Source organism: Loxodonta africana, chromosome 19 (genome assembly GCF_030014295.1).
Source record: "Loxodonta africana isolate mLoxAfr1 chromosome 19, mLoxAfr1.hap2, whole genome shotgun sequence".
In the NCBI taxonomy this organism is placed as follows: Eukaryota; Metazoa; Chordata; class Mammalia; order Proboscidea; family Elephantidae; genus Loxodonta; species Loxodonta africana.
The window spans coordinates 69384566-69405907 of record NC_087360.1 but is presented as its reverse complement, the minus strand read 5'-3'; the positions used below and the strand labels follow the sequence as shown (position 1 = coordinate 69405907).

Sequence of the window (21342 nt, the reverse complement as noted above, 5' to 3'; positions counted from 1 at the left end):
CTGCCCCGAGCTCTCACAAGCGGGGCCCAGGCGGCCCGCAGGCCCGTTCCAAGCTCCCCTCGGCCAAAAAAGCGTGCTTCCCCGCGCCTCCGGTCCAGCCTGCGGGACTGCTCGCCTCTCCTGTGCGCTTAGGTGTCTGTCCTTCGGATACGGCCTTTGGCGGCCGCGGAAGCTCGACCCTTCCGCACTTACACGGCAGAGTCCGGGGAAAGAACCTCTTATAATTCCGCACGTTATGTTGGATTCGTGAGTTCACATCTCTCCATCTTTAATGACTTTTCGCCTAGCCCGGTCAGAGTTGTTTCCTGGACAGGTTTGAGTATGTAAAAATACTACTCCCTTTTAAAAAGGATGATGAAATTCGTAAGATGCTAATTTTAGGAGTTTTTAAGTCTGAGTACTTAAGGCTTTGTATAGTTTGGTCTGTTAATTTTCTAGAGATTGAAGGTTGTGCTGGTTAGGGCAATTTGGATTTTGGTGTCGTTGAATAGATTGGTTGAAGTTAAAAAACAAAACCCATTGCCACTGAGTCAATTCCGACTCATACCGACCCTAGAGGACAAAGTAGGACTCACCCATAGGGTTTCCAAGGAGTGCCTGGTGGATTGGAATTGCCGACCGTTTGGTTAGCAGCCCGGCTCTTTACCACTGCGCCAGGCTGAAGTTAACTGGTGTTTATTAATTCAACATATATTTATCGATCACTGCTCTAGGCACTGGGGCTACCAACAGGGGACAAAACAGACAAAAACCTTTCTGCTTTTGAAGCTTACCTTTCAGTGGAGGGAAACCCTAGTAGCATAGTGGGTAAGAGTTTGGCTGCTAAAAGGTAGGAAGCGAGAATCCATCAGCGGCACCTTGAAAACACTATGGGGCAGTTCTACTCTGTCCTGTAGGGTCGCTATGAGTCACAATCGACTAGAAGGCAATGGGTTTGGTTTTTTTCAGTGGAGGGAGATAGACATCCAGTCAGGTGTCAGAAGGTGAAAACCCTATAAAGAATAAAAATGGAAAAGAGATGTGAAGGGTGTGGGGAGCGGAGGTTTTACTATACGATGATTAAGGAAGGCTCCACTGAGAAGGTAACTCTTGAGTAAAAGCGGAAGGAAGTGAGTGCAGAGGCCCTGAGGGAGCCTGTCTGGTGTAATCAAAGAACAGCCAAAGAGACCAGAGAGCTAGAGCAGACTGAGATTGGAGGGGAAGAGTAGCAAGGGTTGAGATCAGAGGTAAGGGCCAGGTACAGATTGTGCAGGAACTTGTAGGCTTTTACTCTGAGGGAGATGGGAAGCTATTAGAGTTTTGTCAGGGAAGGGACTTGATCTGAATTATCTTTTAAACAAAATTACTCTGTCTCCTGAGTTAAGAATAGGCTATAGGGGCAAGCTGGTGTGAGGTTATGGTGACTTGAACCAGGGTTGTAGCAGTGGAAGTGGTGAGAAGAGGTAAGATTTTGACTATATGTATAAAAATATATATATATATATATTAAGTAATTTTTGTTGTGCTTTAAGTGAAAGTTTACAGATCAAGTCAGTCTCTCACACAAAAACCCATATACACCTTGCTACACACTCCCAGTTACTCTCCCCCTAATGAGACAGCCTGCTCTCTCCCTCCACTCTCTCTTTTCATGTCCTTTTCACCAGCTTCTAACTGCCTCCACCCTCTGATCTCCCCTCCAGACAGGAGATGCCAACATAGTCTCAAGCGTCCATCTGATCCAAGAAGCTCACTCCTCACCAGCATCCCTTTCCAACCCTTTGTCCAGTCCAAACCATGTCTGAAGAGTTGGCTTCGGGAATGGTTCCTGTCCTGGGCCAACAGAAGGTCTGGGGGCCATGACCACCGGGGTCCTTCCAGTCTCAGTCAGACCATTAAGTCTAGTCTTATGAGAATTTGGGGTCTGCATCCCACTCCTCTCCTGCTCCCTCAGGGGTTCTCTGTTGTGTTCCCTGTCAGGGCCGTCATCTGTTGTAGCTGGGCACCATCTAGTTCTTCTGGTCTCAGGATGATGTAGTCGCTGGTTCATGTGACCCTTTCTGTCTCTTGGGCTCATAATCACCTTGTGTCCTTGGTGTTCTTCATTTTCCTTTGATCCAGGTGGGTCGAGACCAATTGATGCATCTTAGATGGCTGCTTGCTAGCGTTTAAGACCCCAGATGCCACTCTCCAAAGTGGGATGCAGAATGTTTTCTTAATAGATTTTATTATGCCAGTTGACTTAGATGTCCCCTGAAATCATGGTCCCCGGACCCCTGCCCCTGCTACGCTGGCCTTCGAAGCATTCAGTTTATTCAGGAAACTTCTTTGCTTTTGGTTTAGTCCAATTGTGCTGACCTTCCCTGTACTGTGTGCTGTCTTTCCCTTCACCCAAAGTAGTTCTTATCTACTATTTAATTAGTGAATACCCCTCTCCTACCCCCCTCCCTCCCCCCTCTCGTAACCACAGAAGAATGTTTTCTTCTCAGTTTAAACTATTTCTCAAGTTCTTATAATAGTGGTCTTATACAATATTTGTCCTTTTGCAACTAATTTCACTCAGCATAATGCCTTCCAGGTTCCTCCATGTTATGAAATGTTTCACAGATTCCTCACTGTTCTTTATCGATGCGTAGTATTCCATTGTATGAATACACTATAATTTATTCATTCATTCATCCGTTGATGGGCACCTTGGTTGCTTCCATGTTTTTGTTATTGTAAACAGTGCTGCAGCGAACATGGGTGTGCATATATCTGTTCGTGTAAAGGCTCTTATTTCTCTAGGATATATTCCAAGGAGTAGGATTGCTGGATCGTATGGTAGTTCTATTTCTAGCTTTTTAAGGAAGCGCCAAATTGATTTCCAAAGTGGTTGTACCATTTGACATTCTCACCAGCAGTGTAGAAGTGTTCCGATCTCTCCACAGCCTCTCCAACATTTATTATTTTGTGTTTTTTTTTGATTAATGCCAGCCTTGTTGGAGTGAGATGAAATCCCATTGTAGTTCTGGTCTGTATTTCTGTAGTAGCTAATGATCGTGAACTTTTCCTCATATATCTGTTAGCTATCTGAATGTCTTCTTTAGTAAAGTGTCTATTCATATCTTTTGCCCATTTTTTAATTGGGGTATTTGTCTTTTTGCAGTTGAGTTTTTGCAGTATTATGTAGATTTTAGGGAAGGGTTTTGACTATATTTTGAAGGCAGAGCAAACTATTTGCTGATAGATTGGACATAGGGTATGGAAGGAGAGTAGTCAGTGGTAACTCCAAGGTTCTTGACCTGAGAAGAAGAATGAAGATGCACTTACTGAGATGAGAAGTTTGTAGAAGGAGTAGTTTGGGAGAATTTTATACCTATCGAGTGTAATATAAGCACTAGATATTAAAGTGCCTAGGAAATATTTGGATATACAAGTTTGAAGTTCAGAGGAGCGGTCTAGGCTGTTGATGTAAATTTGGAAGCCATCAGTCTACTGTAGATGCTTTGAAAGCCAACAGACTGAATGTCTCCAAGGGAGTGCAGATGGAGAAGAGGAAAGGTCTCTGAATTGAATGAATCCTGGAGCACTGTGATGTTTAGAGATTGAAGAGGTGGGGAAGGACCAGCAAAGGGCATTGATGTAGTTGGAGAATCAAGAGAGTATTGTCACAGAAGCCTAATAAAGTGTGGCAAGAAGGAGGGTGTAATTAATTGTGTCATATGTTGCTGATATATTGGGTCAAATTTGGACTGAGGATTGGCGCCAGGATTTGACAACATGAAGGCCGTTGGTAACCTTGACGAGAGCACTTTTGTTGGGGTGGAGTGTTTACTGTGGTTTCAAGAGAGGATGGAAGGAATGGAAATGGAAACACTAATATTGTAGACTCTAGAGGAGTTTTGCTGTAAAGGGGAGAAGAATGGGGGCAGTTAGCTAGAGAGTTTTTTTTTTTTTTTTTAAGATGGGAGAAATTATACATGCTTATATATTGATTGGAGCTCTGATGGCACAGTGGTTAAGTGCTACAGCTGTTAACCAAAAGGTCAGCACTTTGAATCCACCAGCTGCTCCTTGGGAACCCTATGGGGTAGCTCTACTCTATCTTGTGGGGCTGCTGTGAGTCAGAATTGACCCAACAGCAATGGCTTCTTCTTCTTCTTTTTTTTTTTTTATATATTGGTTAGGGAGCCATGGTGGTGCAGTGGTTAAAACACTGGGCTGCTAACTGAAAGGTCGGCAGTTCAGAGCCACCAGGTGATCCAATGGGGAAAGATTTGGCAGCCTGCTTCCGTAAAGATTATAGCATTGGAAACCCCATGGGGCAGTTCTGCTCCATCCTGTAGGGTCACCATGAGTAGGAACTGACTGGATGGCAGTGAGTTTTATATACTGGTTGGAATGTTTTGGTAGACTCATACAGAGGGAAAAATGGATAAAGCAGGAGCGCATTGGGAAAAAAAAATGCTAGAGCATTGTCCTTGAGTAGATGAAAGAGTAGTGAATCTAGTGTACATGTGGAGGGGCTGGATTTAGGGGCATAGATAGTTCTCCTAAATAGTCCATCCATTCTTACAGAAGGGAAGGTAGAGTAGATGGGCACAGATGGAATATTTGTGTTTGCTTCTACTCTTTAAGTAAAATCTGAAGCAGGGGTATCAGTGGACAGTGACAATTGGGGAGGTGACATGACAGGCTTAAGTCAAGAGAAGAAGATATGAAATAGTTATCTTAGGAAGGTAGGATAGTAAATGGCTTAGGGAAGGGTTGTAGGTCTTGAGTTTGGTGGTCACAGATTTAAAGTGAAACCAGTTAACTTCCCACCTGCTGCATTCATTTAGCTGCACAGGCAGGTGCAGGCACAGAGTAGGCAGATAATATATTTTATTCAGGATTGGAGTTTTGCCAGAAGAGAGGGGCAAGAGATATTAAGGGGATATATACAGGAAGTAATTATGATCTTGAAATTTAAACTGGTTATGGAGAGAAGTAAGGACTGTCTAGGGGGTGAGGAGAGTGAAAAGATAGTAGAATAATTGGATTATAGGTCCAGTTGGGTCAAAAGATTGTTGGAATTAGATTTCTAGAGGAAATGAGCTTGAAAAATAGTTGGTGTTGGTTGGAAGGTGGGATGCTTGGAATTGAGATTATGGAGGGTTGAGTCACTGGAAGTGGCATGGTGTCCTCATTGGGTAAATGGCTGGAGCAGAGTGCAGGCAAGATCATTGGAGGAAAAGGTGTCAGAAAACTGAGAGGCCCTGTTTCCCTCAAAGGAATATTATCCATCAACGGTTGTGACCCCCTGGACTAATAGAGGAGGAAAGAAATATAGGATGTAGGTATACATAGCTATAGATACTGATAGTTATGGTGATGATGACCACCCATTAACACCTAACTCAAATACCGTAAACTTGATCTGTATCTAATGCCCAAAAGTTAGGTTGTTGAGTTACATGTGGTTATATTGTAACACATAGTTAAACTTTAAGCCCTTCATGGACTTCTGTTCTTTGCCAAAGTGTTCTTGTAGTTGTAGGCATGGTAGGTGACATGAGGCATCTTTTCTTAGTTGTCATTTTGAAATCAACTCCCTTCATCAAGGGTTTGTTAGAACCCAGCTACTGCAGAAGTTTTTCTTGGCTTTCTATGCATGCTTCTTTGGCTAGTCCTACCTTTAGGGGTTTGCAGACTGTTGTGAATAATTTATTGGTGAGAAGGCAGGCAGAGAAGTAGGAGTGTTATATAACTCAGGAATTTCACATCTAGAAACCTTTTCTATAGAAATAATAACATGAATGCTTAAAGGTACACACACACACACACACGTCTGCCTGGGTGTTCACTGAACATTACTTGTGATAAAATTTGCAAGCAACCCAAATGTCATCAATAAGGGGAATAGTTAAATAACTCATGATGGATAAAGAAAATGGGCTTTTATACAGCATTAAAAAAATGAGATGAAAAGTGATACTAGGTTTTAGATATCCCATCCTGTCAATTAGAATGCTTTCAGCTGCAAATAAGCAAAAAACGAAAATGAAATTGGCACCCACAATAAAAGGTTATCTATTGGCCTACTTTTTTTTTTGTGACACATCCTAAGGTAGCGTGACCTTCAGGCAAGTTCAGTCAGGGCTCTGACTTTTCCTGGCCCTGTGCTTGGCCCTCTTCTATGTGTTGGCTTTAACTTCAGGATGGTTTTTTAAAAGGTTGTAAGATGACTGCCTGCCTCAGCCATGACTGCATGTTTCTTCCTTCACATCCGGCAGGAGTAAAAGCATTTTTTCAACAATTATAGAAGGAGAGTCCTGAGCTTTGCCCCAGTTGGGCCGCCTTGGAACCGATAATTATCGCCAAGAGGTGGAGGCCAGAGAACTGAGACCGGGGTTACAGTTCCTATTCCTGAATTAATTGTATGGCAGTGGTAATGAGGTCTTCCATTTGGCCTTAGGACAACTGAATTTCCCTCCTGGCACTGGTGATGTCCTCAGTCCTCTTAAAAAGCTTTGCTGTTACATATTGCGGGGGTGGGAAGGGCTAAATGGAAATTGAGGAGGCTAATAAAATTTTATTGTTTACAGTCACTTTGTTACCCTCTTCTTTCTTAGTATTAAGATAATCAACTTCTTTTTGCTCCTCTCATTTTTTATTTTACCCGAACCGTGAGACCATGTTTATCTGCAGGATCCAAATTTTAAAAAATATACACCACTACTGACTTCATTATTTTCAGAGACCCTTCATAGTCCTTTCAGATTGTAAAGAGGGAAAAAAAGAGAGACACACCTACCATCCTTGTTGAGAAACAAACTATGGCTTAGTGAACTGTCTCCTTCACACACCTGGCTTTAATTCCATTCTGTTCCCTGTGAGGGCCATAATTAACTGATAGGAGTCCTCTTCAATTGTTTTAGCGTTTACGTACACCCAGAGTTTCATTGCAGCTACTCTGTTTCACTTAGCACGTATCTTAGAGAACTTGTTATCTTGATACATACAATTCTATTTTTTCCTATTATTTCCTGCTTGTCGTTGTTAGCTGCCAATGGGTTAGCCTTCCACTCCTGGCAGCCCCACACGTAATGGAATGAAATACTGTCTGGTCCTGCACCATCCCTCTGATTGGTTACAGAATAGGACAGTTGTGATCCGTGGCGTTTTCATTGGCTGATTGAAGTAGATTGCCAGGCTTTTCTTCCTAGTTGTCTTAGTCTGGAAGCTCCGCTGAAAACTGTTCATCGTCATAGCAACACACAAACCACCCCAGGTGGTGGCTTGACAGACAGATGGTAGCTGTGCGTGAGGTGTGTCGGTCTGGAATGAAACGCAGGTCTCCCCCATGGAAGGTGAGAATGCTACCACTGAACCGCCAGCGTCCTCAGTATCTGCTGCTTGATCAGTGTTACGGATAAATCATCGTTAACTTACCCTACTAGCTGCATCCAGGGTTTTTTCTGTTATGAATTGCTATAATGAGCATCCTTTACACAACCTTTGTGTATATGTATTTCCACAGGATGGAAAGAATTGCTGACTTGAGGGATCAGGATTGATAACTTCTGCAAAATGTCCTTCAAAATGGTGACACCAGCTTCTTCTGTCTTGCAAATACTGCAAATGATTTATCTTTTAAATTTTTGCCGGTGATGGCATATCAAAATTGTAGCCAGTTTTGTTGGTTTTATTTATTGAATAATTTGTTCTTTTCTGTTATGTCAGATTGCTATATTTACATGGATCTGTTTCTGGACATGGTGGTGTTTTGTTTCCTTGATATATTTTTCTAGTTTTACACCAGTTCCACCTTATTTTAATTACTGTAGTTTTGTACTGTTTGATGTTTCGTAGAGTGAGTTTCCTGTTATTGGTCATATTTAAAAAAAAAATACACACACACACACACACATTTCCTGCTCTTGAGCGTTTTCTCTTGCCAGTGAATTTTTGATATAAACTAGTGTGGTTTGGTGAAAAATCCTCCTGGCGTTTTTTTCTTGGTGTTGCTTCTTGAATGCATTGATTTAATTAATATATTTACAATTTTGAATCTGGCCATCTAGGAAAGTAGTGTAGTTTCTCCAGACCTTATTTGATATCTTAGTAAATTTTCCTTTTTTTTTTTTTTTTTAATGAGTCTTATATATTCTATGTTAGGTTTATTCCTAGGTAGGTTGTAGTTTTTGCTGTTACCGAGTTTGGATTCTTTTTATAAACTGTATTTTCTACTTAGTTCTTGCCTATCTGTGGAAAACTGTTTAATTTGCATTAAATCTGGTCACCGTAAGTGTGCTTGTTCCTACTAAACAAATGGATAAATTATCTGCCTTCGAGGAGATACCTGGGGAAAATTATTTCAGGAGACTGGCTTTTTGGTAAAGTTGATCTCTTGTAAAATCTGGTCAGTAGTACCATAAAAATTCAGAGACAAGAATACTGGGATCAGAAAGAAACAAGCCTTGAAAGTAGGCTCAGGAGGGAACGCCATTATTCCACTTTTTTTTTTTGAAAATGTGAAATTATTCTAATTCATTATTTCCCCATGAAAAAAATGTTCACAAACCATCTGTCTTAATCCTCCCTCATATAACCATTTTATTTAAAGAAAGGAATGAAATAACCTTTAAAAAAGCCTAACTGCTGGTTGTTGTTGTTAATTGTGTTGCTGTTAGTTGCTGTCCAGTCGACTTGGACTCATTGTGACCTTAGGTATAATGGAACAAAAGGGTGCCCAGTCCTGCACTGTCTTCATGATTGTTGATATGTTTGAGACCATTGTTGTGGCTAAAATGTCAGTGCATCTCATTGAGAGTTTCCCTCACTTGCAGTGACCCTCTGCTTTACCGAATGTCATGTCCTTTTCTAGTGATTGGTCGGTCTCTCTAGATGATCTGTCCAAAGTGACCTGAAGTCTCACTGTTCTCAGATCTAAGAAATATTCTGGATGTATTTCTTCTAAGACTGATTTGTTTGTTCTTCTGGCAGTCCACAGTGTGTTTAATATTCTTCACCAACACTACAATTTGAGTACATCAGTTCTTCTGTCTTCCTTTTTCATTGTGCAGCTGTCCCATGCCTGTGAGGCAACTGAAAAGACTGTAGCTTGGTTCAGGCCCACCTCAGCCATCAGAGTGACATCTTTGCTTTTTCAGACTTTAAAGAGCTCTTTTGCAGCAGATTTGCCCAATGCAGTAATAATAATAAAAAAAATACATTGTTTAATTTCTTGACTGCTGCTTCCATAGACATTGGTTGTTCATCCAAGTAGAATGGAATCATTGACAGCTTCAATTTTTTCTGCATTTATTATGATGCTTTTTATCAATCCATTTGTGCAGCTTTTTCTTCATGTCCAGGCATAAGCCATACTGAAAGCTGTGGTCTTTGACATTCATCAGTAAGTGCTTCAAGTAGTCTTTATTTTTGGAAAGCAAGGTTGTGCCACAGCCGTCACATAATGGCACCTGATCTGTTTTTGCTGCTCATTCATAAAACTGAGGACTGTATAGCACTGTGGAAAAGAAAATTGTACCGAAAGGTAACTTTTTCATTCTAGAAAGTAGACAATCACAAAATTGCTGATTTTTTCCTCTTATTCATATTATATAAATCTACACTGCCTGAGACTATATTTGAAGTTCTTATGAAAGACTTGCTTTGGGTAAATTTATGGTTGTTTACGAAATTGTGTATTTTCTCGTTTCTTTTCCACTCTGTCTCTCTTTTTGTTTTTTTTCCTCCTGCGTGTTAACTGATACTATTGTGAGATTTATGCAGTTTTGTTCCGTCTGGCAATGCTGAGTTTTAACCCAGTGCGGACATTCTCACACTAACGTTAATCCCTTTACTTAAGTTATGATTTTCTGCTGCATCGTGACTGAAACACTTTTATTCTACTCTGATTACAAAATTTTTTTTTGAAACTTTCTCTTTATGAAGTTAGAAATTTTGGTACTGTTCTTTCGTTTTGTTTATCCTTGTAACTTATTTTTATTTAAGGGATTAAAGAAGGAAAAAGCTTGGCCAAATAATTTTATTTTCCATTATGTATGTATATTAGTTAGAAGACAAGTACAGAAAACTTGATTCAAACAGCCTTAAGAAATATGTTTATTGTTAAAATGTACCTGGAAGGCCAGAGATTGGGCTGACTTGAGGATTGACTTGGTCAGTAGACTGTGGCTCCATTTCTCTGTGTGTTGGTTTTGTCCCTACGCTGGCTTTGTCCTTAAACTGACTTCCATCGTGGTAGCAAAATGGCTGTAGAAGGTCTGGGCTTCGTATTCTCAAACAGAGAGTATCTTTTCTGGGGACTTTCTTATAAGGTCAAGAAAATGGTATTCTCAGACACCTCCCTACAGACTTCCTCTTTTGGCCCACTTGCCTGAATTAAGTTATACACAGTAATCTTGTGAAAGCCGGAACCTGTGTAAGGCGGAAACCTGTCAGAGAAGGAAAACTCAAATATTTTCCACTAAAAGGAATGATAGAAAAGTGGTGAGACTGCACCCTGTCAAAGGTGGAAAACGTGAGAGACCAGGAAATACAAAGCCGTCTTGTGGAGTTCTGGCTCTCACAGGTTTCACTGTGTTTTATTCTTGAACCAAATCTTATAGCCTTGACTTTGGGCTTGAGTTCCTGAATCATCATTGTGTTGGGAATGTGATTACCTTCAGATCAGTTGGGTCTACCATGGAGGCTGGGTGGGGCAGCAGCTTTCCTGAAACACGTTGACTTTGTGGGTGACTAGTCATTATCTGAATTAAATTTATGATACGGGTGCGGGGTACAATGGATGCTGGGTAGGCAGCCATCGTTGGCCATTTAGTAATGATTCCTATAAAATTTCCTCTCAGGCCATATGAAGTAACAGTAATAAATATAAAAGGAAAAATAGACAGCCTAAGCAAGTTTTAAATCGACTCCCTTGAAAACTTTCTCTGCAGCTTCTCAGTTTAAAGTGGTTGATTTCAGCTGACTGGCTATAGCTACTTACAGAACAGAGGAAATTCATTAAACATAATGAATTATTCAGTTGGATAGTATAATTCAGTTATAAAGTCCTTCACTGTGCCATGGATTCATTTCAGGTCAAGTCATGTTCCTGGTATTTGGGCATCGTGGATTTCTGACTATGACGCAGCATATAGAGAGGGGTTTATCCTTTTCCCCTGTTGCTAACATTTTAATGGCATTTTATTCTATTTATTTGAGTGGTTCTATTTACACTTTAATCCTATGTATTTGATTGGTTCCAGTTACGCTTTATTTCACTCATTGACTTATACATAACTGTAATTTATCTAAAATTTGACAGTTATAAAAGTTGGGCAGGTAGCTGTAAAGAAAAGATCTCTCAAAAAAATATCATCCTATCACCTTTTAAAATTGTAGTGACTTACTATAACCTAGCCAAATGCTAATGATAGCTTTATTTAGCTTTTCCGGTTTGCTTGTTTGGACTATTTGGAGGGAAATAAAGATTAGCGGAATCCAATAATAGATTAATGAAAGTCTTAAAAGCCACTTTAATTAGGGATTTTAATGAGGGCTTTGTTGTGGATTCTTTGATTCCTTTATCTTTTCCTCCATATCCTCTATTCCTATTAGTGAATAGAGAAAGGCAATTTCAAAAACAATACAGAATACCTTGTAAATTATATCTTCAGCAGTATATTATAGATTGCATGTGTGTGTGTGTGTGTGTGTGTGTGTGTGTGTCTGGTTTGTCAGTTGCCCTGGAGTCAACTCCGACTAATGATGGCCTTATATATAATAGAATAAAATGTTGCCTGGCCCTGTGTCACCTTCATGCTTGTTGGTGTATTTGAGTTCATTGTTGTAGCTGTTTATGTAAGTCTCTGTATGTGTGATGGAGTCCTGCTGACACAGTGGTTAAGGACTCCGCTGCTAACCTAAGCTGGACGGTTCCAACCCGCTAGCCACTCCTTGGGAGAAAGATGTAGCAGTCTGCTTCTGTAAAGGTGACAGCCTTGGAAACTCTATGGGACAGTGGTACTCTGTCCTATAGGGTCGCTGAGTCAGAATTGACTCAGCTGTGTACAACATGTTATGTATATGTGTATATATGTGGAAACCCTGGTGGCATAGTGGTTAAGAGGTACAGCTGCTAACCAAAAGGTTGGCAGTTCGAATCCACCAGATGCTCCTTGGAAACCCTATGAGGCAGTTCTACTCTGCCCTATAGGGGAGTTATGAGCTGGAATCAACTCTACGGCCATGGGTTTTTGGTGTATATATGTATGTGTGTGTATATATATATGTATTCACGAACACATTAACTTATTGCTAGTATATTGATAACTGAAATGGTAACTCAAAGTGCAAGGTCACACTTTCAGAAAATATGTAATGAAAGAAATCGAGCCCAGAATTTTTAAAGTTCATTTCAGCGTTGATTGGAAACCCTGGTGGCATAGTGGTTCGGAGCTACGGCTGCTCTAACCAAAAGGTTGGCAGTTCGAATCCACCATGCGCTCCTTAGAAACCCTATGGGGCGATTCTGCTCTGTCCTATACGGTCACTATGAGTCGGAATCAACTCGATGGCAGTAGGTTCAGCGTTGATTAACTCAGAATGGCTTTTTGACTGGAAGCTGCCTCACATAGTAAAAATAACTGTATAGGTGAAACCTAAAGGATCTAACCAAAATTAGGGCATTGATGATTAAATTGAATTGCTGAAATGTTTAAACTGCTTTGGTTTTATAAACTCTCTGGGTTAAGTTTTTTGAAAACATTTGTTAATCCATTCTTCTGGGTTATTAAGTCATTGAAATTTCTTCTTTTTCTATATTCCTTTCTCTACAGTCCATGAAATGTTAGATGAGTATATGAACAGGACTGTTGTAATTTAAACTGTAGTTGGGAAGGCCCTAAATTCAGTTTGTGGGGTTAGCTAAAGAGGCAGAAAAATAGATGCATGTTGAAATTCGATAATCCTTGGGTCAGGTCCCTTGGTTAATAATGAAGTATTATATTGGATAAATGAATTCATTTTCTCTTCTCTGTTTGAAGTTATCATTTAAAAGAAGCATATACTACCTATGAAGCATGGAGGTCTGTAGTTAACTTTGGTGAATTTATGTACCTTGTCTAATGTGTATGGCTTTGTTATCTCCATCTGCACCAACAGATTGTTGATGCCTCTCAGTACACTGTAGGGAATGAGGAATAAAAAAGATCTATCAGTACTATCAATATTGAACTCCTGTGTATAATTACAGTTTAAAAGATAAGGCATCATGTTTATCACTGTTTATCTTCACATCAGCCCTGGGCTCAATACCAACAAAACAAAACAAAGAACAAAGAAAAGCAAAGGTATTACCGTTGAGTGGATTCTGATTCATAGTGACCCTATAGGACAGAGTAGAACTGCCCCATAGGGTTTCTGGGGAGTGGCTGGTGGATTGGAACTGCTGACCTTTTGGTTAGCAGCAGAGCTCTTAACCACTGTACTATCAGGGCTCCGTGGTCAATAAGGCAAGTATTATATTCCCATTTTACAAATGAAGAAATGGAAGTTTAGAAGAGTTAAGTAACTTGCTGAGGGTCACACTGATATTAAGTGACCAGGTGTCAAAGCATGCTTTCCAAAAAATTAAAGACATGATTCTCATAAATGAATTATATTATTCAGTTTATTAATGAACTAGTAGGGTGGTCAAGCTGGTTCAGAGAGGAACAGGGATTATACAGACATTGGAAAAAGAAGGTTGGAATATGATTGCTAGATTAGATACAAACCTGTCTGTCTTACATACAGAGCAATAAAATCAGTAGTTTTGGGGTTATGTTTTCTACTGGACAGGATTCAATTGTATCTCTGTGAGACAAAAATTTACTAGTTAACATGTAACTTCATAGAGTGAGTTTTTAATCAGTAACAAATGACAAGCCAAAAAAAAAAAAGGTACATTACCCAGTGAAATAATTCTCTGGTGGGCTTGTGCTCCTATATATGACGTTGAAAGGACATAATGTCTTCAAAGTTTTGAATAATTTTTCTTGATACAAAGTGCCATTGGAATCTAGTTTTCTGATTCCAATTTCAGATTTATGTTTCCTGCTGCTTCATACTGTGATTCTCAGTACTGGAGCAGTTTGCTTACTGTAAAATCAGCTAGCCTTTTTGTTCTTTGTTCTCACTTTTCCTTTCTATACCATCATGGTGATAGTTTTCTTCCTTGGAGAAACGTGGTGAAGCTTTTAATGGATATTTTTAAAAATTTGCCTAAATACCCATAGTGAGCAACGGAAATTATAGCTGAAGTCATGACTACTCCTTTATGATATTTTGTTAGTAAATTTCAGAGTAATCATAAACATTTCTGTAATTTTTGTTAACTAATCGGTGCTTATAAAACAGCGTATCTTATCGGATTAACCTTTACATATTTTGAACAAAATAGAATTGAAGCTTTTTAGGTAGTAAGTGAAAATTTGTCAGCATTTTTTTTTATAGTTAAGCATTGAACTATTTACTAATAGTTTTTTCCCGGACATGAAATGGTTATCTGTATGTGCTGTTTAACTTAACAGTGTGCACATTTTTTTTTCCCCTAATGCTTTTCGAAAAACTTGGGATACTTTATTCAGTTTAGTCCTCAAGCGATTAGGCAGGTCAGTTACCATGGTAACAATAGGTATTAATTTCTTTACCGTAGTTAGAAGTTTCAGGAACAAAGAAATCTCTGAGCTCATTCACTGAAGCCCAACTTTCTCTTGAGACTGTCATTAAGTCTGTCCGCTCTCTAGAAGATGACACAATTCTAAGTGGAAAAATGTGCTCTTAAGATGAATTTCTACTCTGTCAGACCGAAGTAGATGGAGTATAATTTAAAAGGTGATTAAATGTAGGTAACTTGGAATGTGATTGATCTTAATTTTCCTAAATTTGTTCTAACTTAAAATTATTTTATTGGTGTGCTTTCTATTGACAAACTATAAGTGGCTTCAAGGAGCCCTGATGGCACAGTGGTTAAGTACTTCACTGCTACCCGAAAGGTTGTTGTTAGAACCCAACAGCCGTTCCAGGGTAGAAGGATGTGGCAATCTGCCTTGAAAACCCCATTGGGGAGTTCTCCTCTGTCCTGAAGGGTCGCTGTAGGTCGGAATCTACTGATCAACACAAAATAACAGAAGTGCCTTCAGCAGACAACACGTCCTGCCATCTAATTGCTGTCAGATAGAATCACTTCAGATGAATTTCTTTCAAAACATAACTAATGATTTTGGCAGATAGTCTCTAATATTTAAATGGCTAATATTATCAACCTTATACAGTAAGTCAACCCATTTAGCTATCATGAGGTCCATTTTGCAATTAATTTATCAAACAGGACTTCACCATTAAGTTGCATTCTTATTAGATATTTTATGAATGCATTATGGAGATTAAAAATATATATAAACCCATTGCTGTCAAGTCGATTCTGACTACAGTGACTGTATGTAGTGGATTGTTGATACACCAGTCTTAGCACATTTTGTCTCTGTTGTATTATCAGAGTCGGATGGCCTATGGGCAACATTTGACCTGCTGCTTATGTTTATACTTCCTGTGAGCTAATGGTTTTCACATTCTTAAATGGTTGGAAAAGATCAAAAGAAGAATATTATTTCATGAAATTGGTTTGAAATTCAGACGTCAGTGTCAACAGATAAAGTTTTATTGGAACAAAGCCACACTCACTTGTTTATGTATTATTTTATGGCTTTTGTACCAGAAAGGCAGAGTTCAGTAGTTGTAACAGAGACCATATGGCCATGAAGCCTAAAATATTTACTCTCTGACCCTTTAGAGAAAAAGTTTGCCGACCTCTCTTCAATAGTATAAAAAAGTATAGCCTTGATTGTTCATTTAAAAAAAAGACCTTCCTCCTTTTATTATTGTACTTTTTTCTCTCCAGATTGTAAAAAGTAGCATATGTTCTTGTAGAAAATTTGGAAAAGAAGAAAAGAACTTGAAAACCATCTGTAGTTCTAGGATAACCACTAATATTTTGGTATACGTTACTCCAGGCATTTTGTCTATGTGTATCTCTGTCTGTTTACATACACATGTATATACACATGTATGGATTTACATATATGAATTTATATACATATACACAAATATACACATTTTTTATTTTATAAAATTAGAGTCTAATTTTCTGATTTGCTGTTTTTCAGTTGATAAATTATAAGAACATTGATTTCAGTGACTGGATAGTGTTCTATTTTATGGAGGTGCCATAATTTATTATTTAGCCACTTTTATCATTGTTGGACATGTATTCTGTTTTTAATTTTTTATTATTAAAATATATTACATTATATAGTATATATTATCAACAACAAGGATTACTATCCTTGTATATAAATCTTTCTTGGGAATGCTAGCTATTTTTATTCGAATGAAAACTAGAAAAGCATTTTGAGGAAGGTAATTTGACATTGCATGAGAATACTTCTTTGGCCCTCCTTCAAGCGAAGATGGCTTGTCCTCCATTTAGCCTAGATTCCAGTCAGATAGATTAAATTTCACACTAGAACATTAAACCAGACCATTAAATAACTGGACTGTTAAAGTATATGATTGACACTGATAGTTGATGGACTGGAGTAACTGGCCCAGTATCCTTCTTGGGGTTCACAGATTTTTCTCACAGTCTGTAGCTTGGGAAAGTAAATGATTTGCTGTGTGGGAGCTTCTAGCCTGATTATTAAAGACAGATAAAAATGGGGTGATGCCTCAGGCCACTTCGAGTTGACTTAGTACACTCAGAACAACAACAACGAAAAAGCCCCTCTGCCCTGAAGTCAGTTCTAACTCACAGCTACCCTACAGGGTTTCCAAGGCTGTGAAGTCATTCCAACTCATAGCAACACTCTGTACAACAGAACAAAACACTGCCCAGTCCTGTACCATCCTCATGATTGTTGCTATGTTTGAGCCGATTGTTGCAGCCATTGTGTTAATCCAGCTCGTTGAGGGACTTCCTCTTTTTTTCATTGACGCTCCATTTTACCAAGCATGATGTCCTTTGTGAGTACATGTTAATATATATTTCCCATGGTCATTGCATATTTTAATTGAGTTAATTCAAATGCTCAAAACGTAAGTTAAGGATGTCATTTTTTGAAGCCTATAATGACACTTTAACAAATCTGCAAAGTAAGAATTACTTACATGGAATAACTTCAAATCTTCCTTTTAGCTTATAAAAATTTACTTTGGACTGTCAACACGCTTCAATAATGAAACAGCTAATCACATCCCCTCACCTAAAGCTGAAAACCAAGTATTGTAGCAGCTTAGATTTCATTAGGCTCACCACTTTTATGACATAACTTAATGTGAAATTCAGAACTACAAGCAAATTTAACATACAAGAGCTTCCCCATGAATAAAACAAAGAATGACTTGAATCTCAGGTTTTTGTTTTGTCTTGTTTTGTTTTTATTGTGCTTTAGGTGAAAGTTTACAGCTCAAGTTAATTTCTCATTCAAAAATTTATTACACATACCGTTTTGTGGCATTGGCTTTAATCCCTGCAATGTGACAGCACGCTACCCCGGGTTCAATCTCAAGTTTGTTAGGCCAAATTTAACTTTGTAAAGCCTTTCTGTTATCAACCCCTCAGGATCATCTTTCAAACTTCCGTTGTGTTTCCATACTTGTCTCGGAGCATTCATTTATCACTTTGAATATTTCATCCCCACTTGGTTTTGGAGCTTCTTTGCCAAACAAGTAATGTCCTTCTAGGCATTTTTCTTTGGGGATTCTGTCCAGCCTGCTAACTGAGGACCATTACCAGTGTTCATGGATTCACATCTGCAGTGAACACTTTCTTGGTTAGATAATCTTCTGGGTGTATGTTCTCTGTGTCGTCTGACAGGTCCTCAGTGTAACTTCTAATAGAATAACTGAAAATGACAACTTTGCTTTTGCCTTCAAGGAACGAGTTGTCAAGTCCATTCCAGCTTATGGCAACCCCACGTGTTTCAGAGCGGGACTGTGCTCCAAAGGGTTTTCAATGGCTGTGACCTTTTGAAAGTAGATCACCAGGCCATCCTTCTAAGGCATCCCTGGGTAGATATGAACTGCCAACCTTTTGACTGGTAGCTGAACACTTAATATTTTGTGCCACCTAGGCGGCCTTTCCTTTGCCTCACTTATTCCAAACTGACTCAGTTTCCTAGTGCTGTAGTAACAGAAATAGTACAGATGTATGGAAAGAACAGAAACCTATTTTCTTACAGTTTAGGAGGTGAGAAACTCAAGTGCAGGGCATGGCTCACTCTCTGTCAGCCCTGGGGAAAGATCCTTGTCCCCTCTGGCTTGGTGATCTTTATGGAGCATCAGCCTCGCATTCGTGTTTCTCCTGTGTCTAATCTGCTCTTTTTATAATGCAGAAGTGATTAGATTGGGACAGACTACACTGACATGGTCTCAGTAAGGTGACAAAGAAAACCCTATTCATAAATGGGATTATATCCACAGGTATAGGGGTTAGGATTCCAACACATATTTTTGTGGGACACAGTTCAGTCCAAAACACAAAGTTAGCATTCCACACAAGCAGGAAAAAGGGTGGAGTCAGCAATCCAGTGAGGTGTTTGGGCCTTATCTATCTATTAATTGTACAATCCTGTAACTAGCTTCTTGAACTCAATCTGATAATCACTCTTATTAAACTCATTAAAGAACTTTGCTTCTTCTTTTGTGCCAAAAAATGCTTTCAAACGTTCAAATCTAAAATAGATGTTTTATGAAAGGTAGAAGAGTTATTTGTTCAGTACCTATACTTCACTTGATTTAGGCAGAAAAAGTGAAGAATTATGGGGACACAAAATCCAATTTTGAGATAATCCTTTAGTTTATTGCCTATTTAGTGATTAGATTTTTACAGTTAAGTTTAATTCACGAAACAGATGTATTTCCAGCTTTAATCAATTAATTATACATTACAGTGAGAAAGTAAATATCAGGAAACATTAACACTATTTTAATATAAAATACTTCAAAACTGTAGGTCCTTATTTCTTAGGATAAAAGTTGGAGGTTTTTTCCCAATGTTTTAGCTTGTCTACAATCTTATGAATTTAAAAAAAAATTTTATTGTGCTTTAAGTGGATGTTTACATATCAAGTCAGTTGCTCACGTGAAAACTTATATATACCTTGCTACATACTCCTGGTTGCTCTCCTCCTAATGAGACAGCCCACTCCCTCCCTCCACTCTTTCTTTTCCTGTCCGTTTCACCAGCTTCTAACCCCCTCTACTCTCTCATCTCTCCTCCAGGCAGGAGATGCCAACATAGTCTCAAGTGTGCACATGATCCAAGAAGCTCACTCCTCCCCTGCATCGCTCTCCAACCCATTGTCCAGTCTAATCCATGTGTGAAGAGTCGGCTTTGGGAATGGTTCCTGTCCTGGGCCAACAGAAGGCCTGGGGGCCATGACTACTGGGGTCCTTCTAGTCTCAGTCAGACCAGTAAGTCTGGTCTTTTTATGAGAATTTGGGGTCTGCATCCCACTGCTCTCCTGCTCCCTCAGGGGTTCTCTGTTGTGTTCCCTGTCAGGGCCGTCATCGGTTGTAGCCGGGCACCATCTAGTTCTTCTGGTCTCACGCTGATGTAGTCTCTGGTTCATGTGGCCCTTTCTGTCTCTTGGGCTCGTAATTACCTTGTGTCCTTGGTGTGATCTTATAAATATTTCTAATGAATTTTATTTAAAAAAAGACATTAAACGATACTTGTGAAGAGAATGCTTCTTAGCTCAAGTAGCTACGTGAGACTAAATGGGAAGCTTCTGTCTGGAGGCAAGATGAGAAGGCAAAAAGGGACAGGAGCTGGTTGAATGGATACGGGAAATCCGGGGTAGAAAGGAGGAGTGTGCTGTCACATTATAGGGAGAGCAACTAGGGTCACATAACAATGTGTGTATAAATTTTTGTATAAGAAAATAATTTGAACTGTAAGTTTTCATTTAATGTACAATAAAAAATAATTAAAAAAAGGAAACAGTAAAATAAAAACTGGAAGTATTGAAATATTTTTTTTTTTTTTGTTTAATAACATTTTAAAAGTAAACAAAATATACTTCTGTGTAATTAAAACTATTTGTAAACTGGTGTTTCTGAAGCTATAGAGGCCTGTATTCTCTTTAATGAATCAACTGAGCTACGTATGTTAAATAAAATATTATTTTTAGATACAAGCACTGTTTCTTTAAATTCTAAGGACATATTGTAAAATTCCATCAAAATCAGAATTTGACAAATTGTCAATATCAAAAGCCAATAATAAATAAATAATAATCAAGAAACTTAACAACATCAATTGTATAATTTTAGGGAACACTGAATACCAGAAAATAATAATTAGGTAACAGTCATGTTATTTTCTGTTAGCGGTAAAATTATGAACATTAGGGACAAATAAAATTCAAAGAGTTTGATGTACACAAACACACATCACCATCCCAATGACTAAATAACATACATATTATTAAAGTAATACTTAGATGAGATTTTTGCAGAACTCTCTGGGCATGTACTATCATTTACGTATAGTGAATGTCACTAGCATGTTTACTAAGCACATCCATATGTATTAATTGAACACATGTAGTGTACAGAACGGAGCCCTGGTAGTACAATGGTTAAGTGTTCCACTGCTAACTGAAGGTTAGCAGTTCAAACCTCCCCAGTAGCTCTGTGAGAGAAAGACCTGTCGATCTGCTTCCATAAAGATTACAGCCAAGAAAACCCTATGTTGTTGGTGTTGTCAGGTGCTGTTGAGTCAGTTCCAATTCATAGCAACTCTTTGTATACCAGAACAAAGCACTGCCTGGTCCTGCGCCATCTTCGGAATCGTTGTTATGCTTGAGCCGATTGTTGCAGCTAATCTATCAATCTGGTTAATGGTGAAAAAGGAGCATTCAGTCAGTTGGAGCATTGGCTTCACTTCCGCAATTGACTGCCAATTACTTGGGCTAACAAAGAAGCTTTTGTTCACGAAAGCAAGTTTAGGGTTCTTATTTGAAAAGTTTTAAAATTATAATTCTATAAAGAATCTGTAATAAAAATTTTGCAAAATTCCAAATTCACATTCCCAGATGCCCTTTTCAGTATGCCAGAAAAACATCCTTTTCTGAATGTTCCATATATTGGCAACGTTGCTGAGCCTGGTGTATGTAGACCTTCATTTATAAATGAAGTAGACAGTAATCACGTATTTAAGGAAAATCAACAGATGCCAACCTGAGTGAGCTGAATCATCTACCCTTAAAGAAAAATAACTTATGAAACAAAAAAGAATTTAGGGTCCCTGTAAGTATCATCAGATGGATTCAACAGGAAATT

The 21342-nt window shown here is 38.8% G+C and overlaps 1 protein-coding gene across 3 annotated transcripts in view; it reads left to right on the top strand.

The window, feature by feature from the left end:
• The window catches only part of WRN (WRN RecQ like helicase), a 124756-nt gene that overhangs the window by 321 nt on the left and 103093 nt on the right, over positions 1-21342 (top strand). The gene's annotated exons all lie outside the window — the stretch shown is intronic.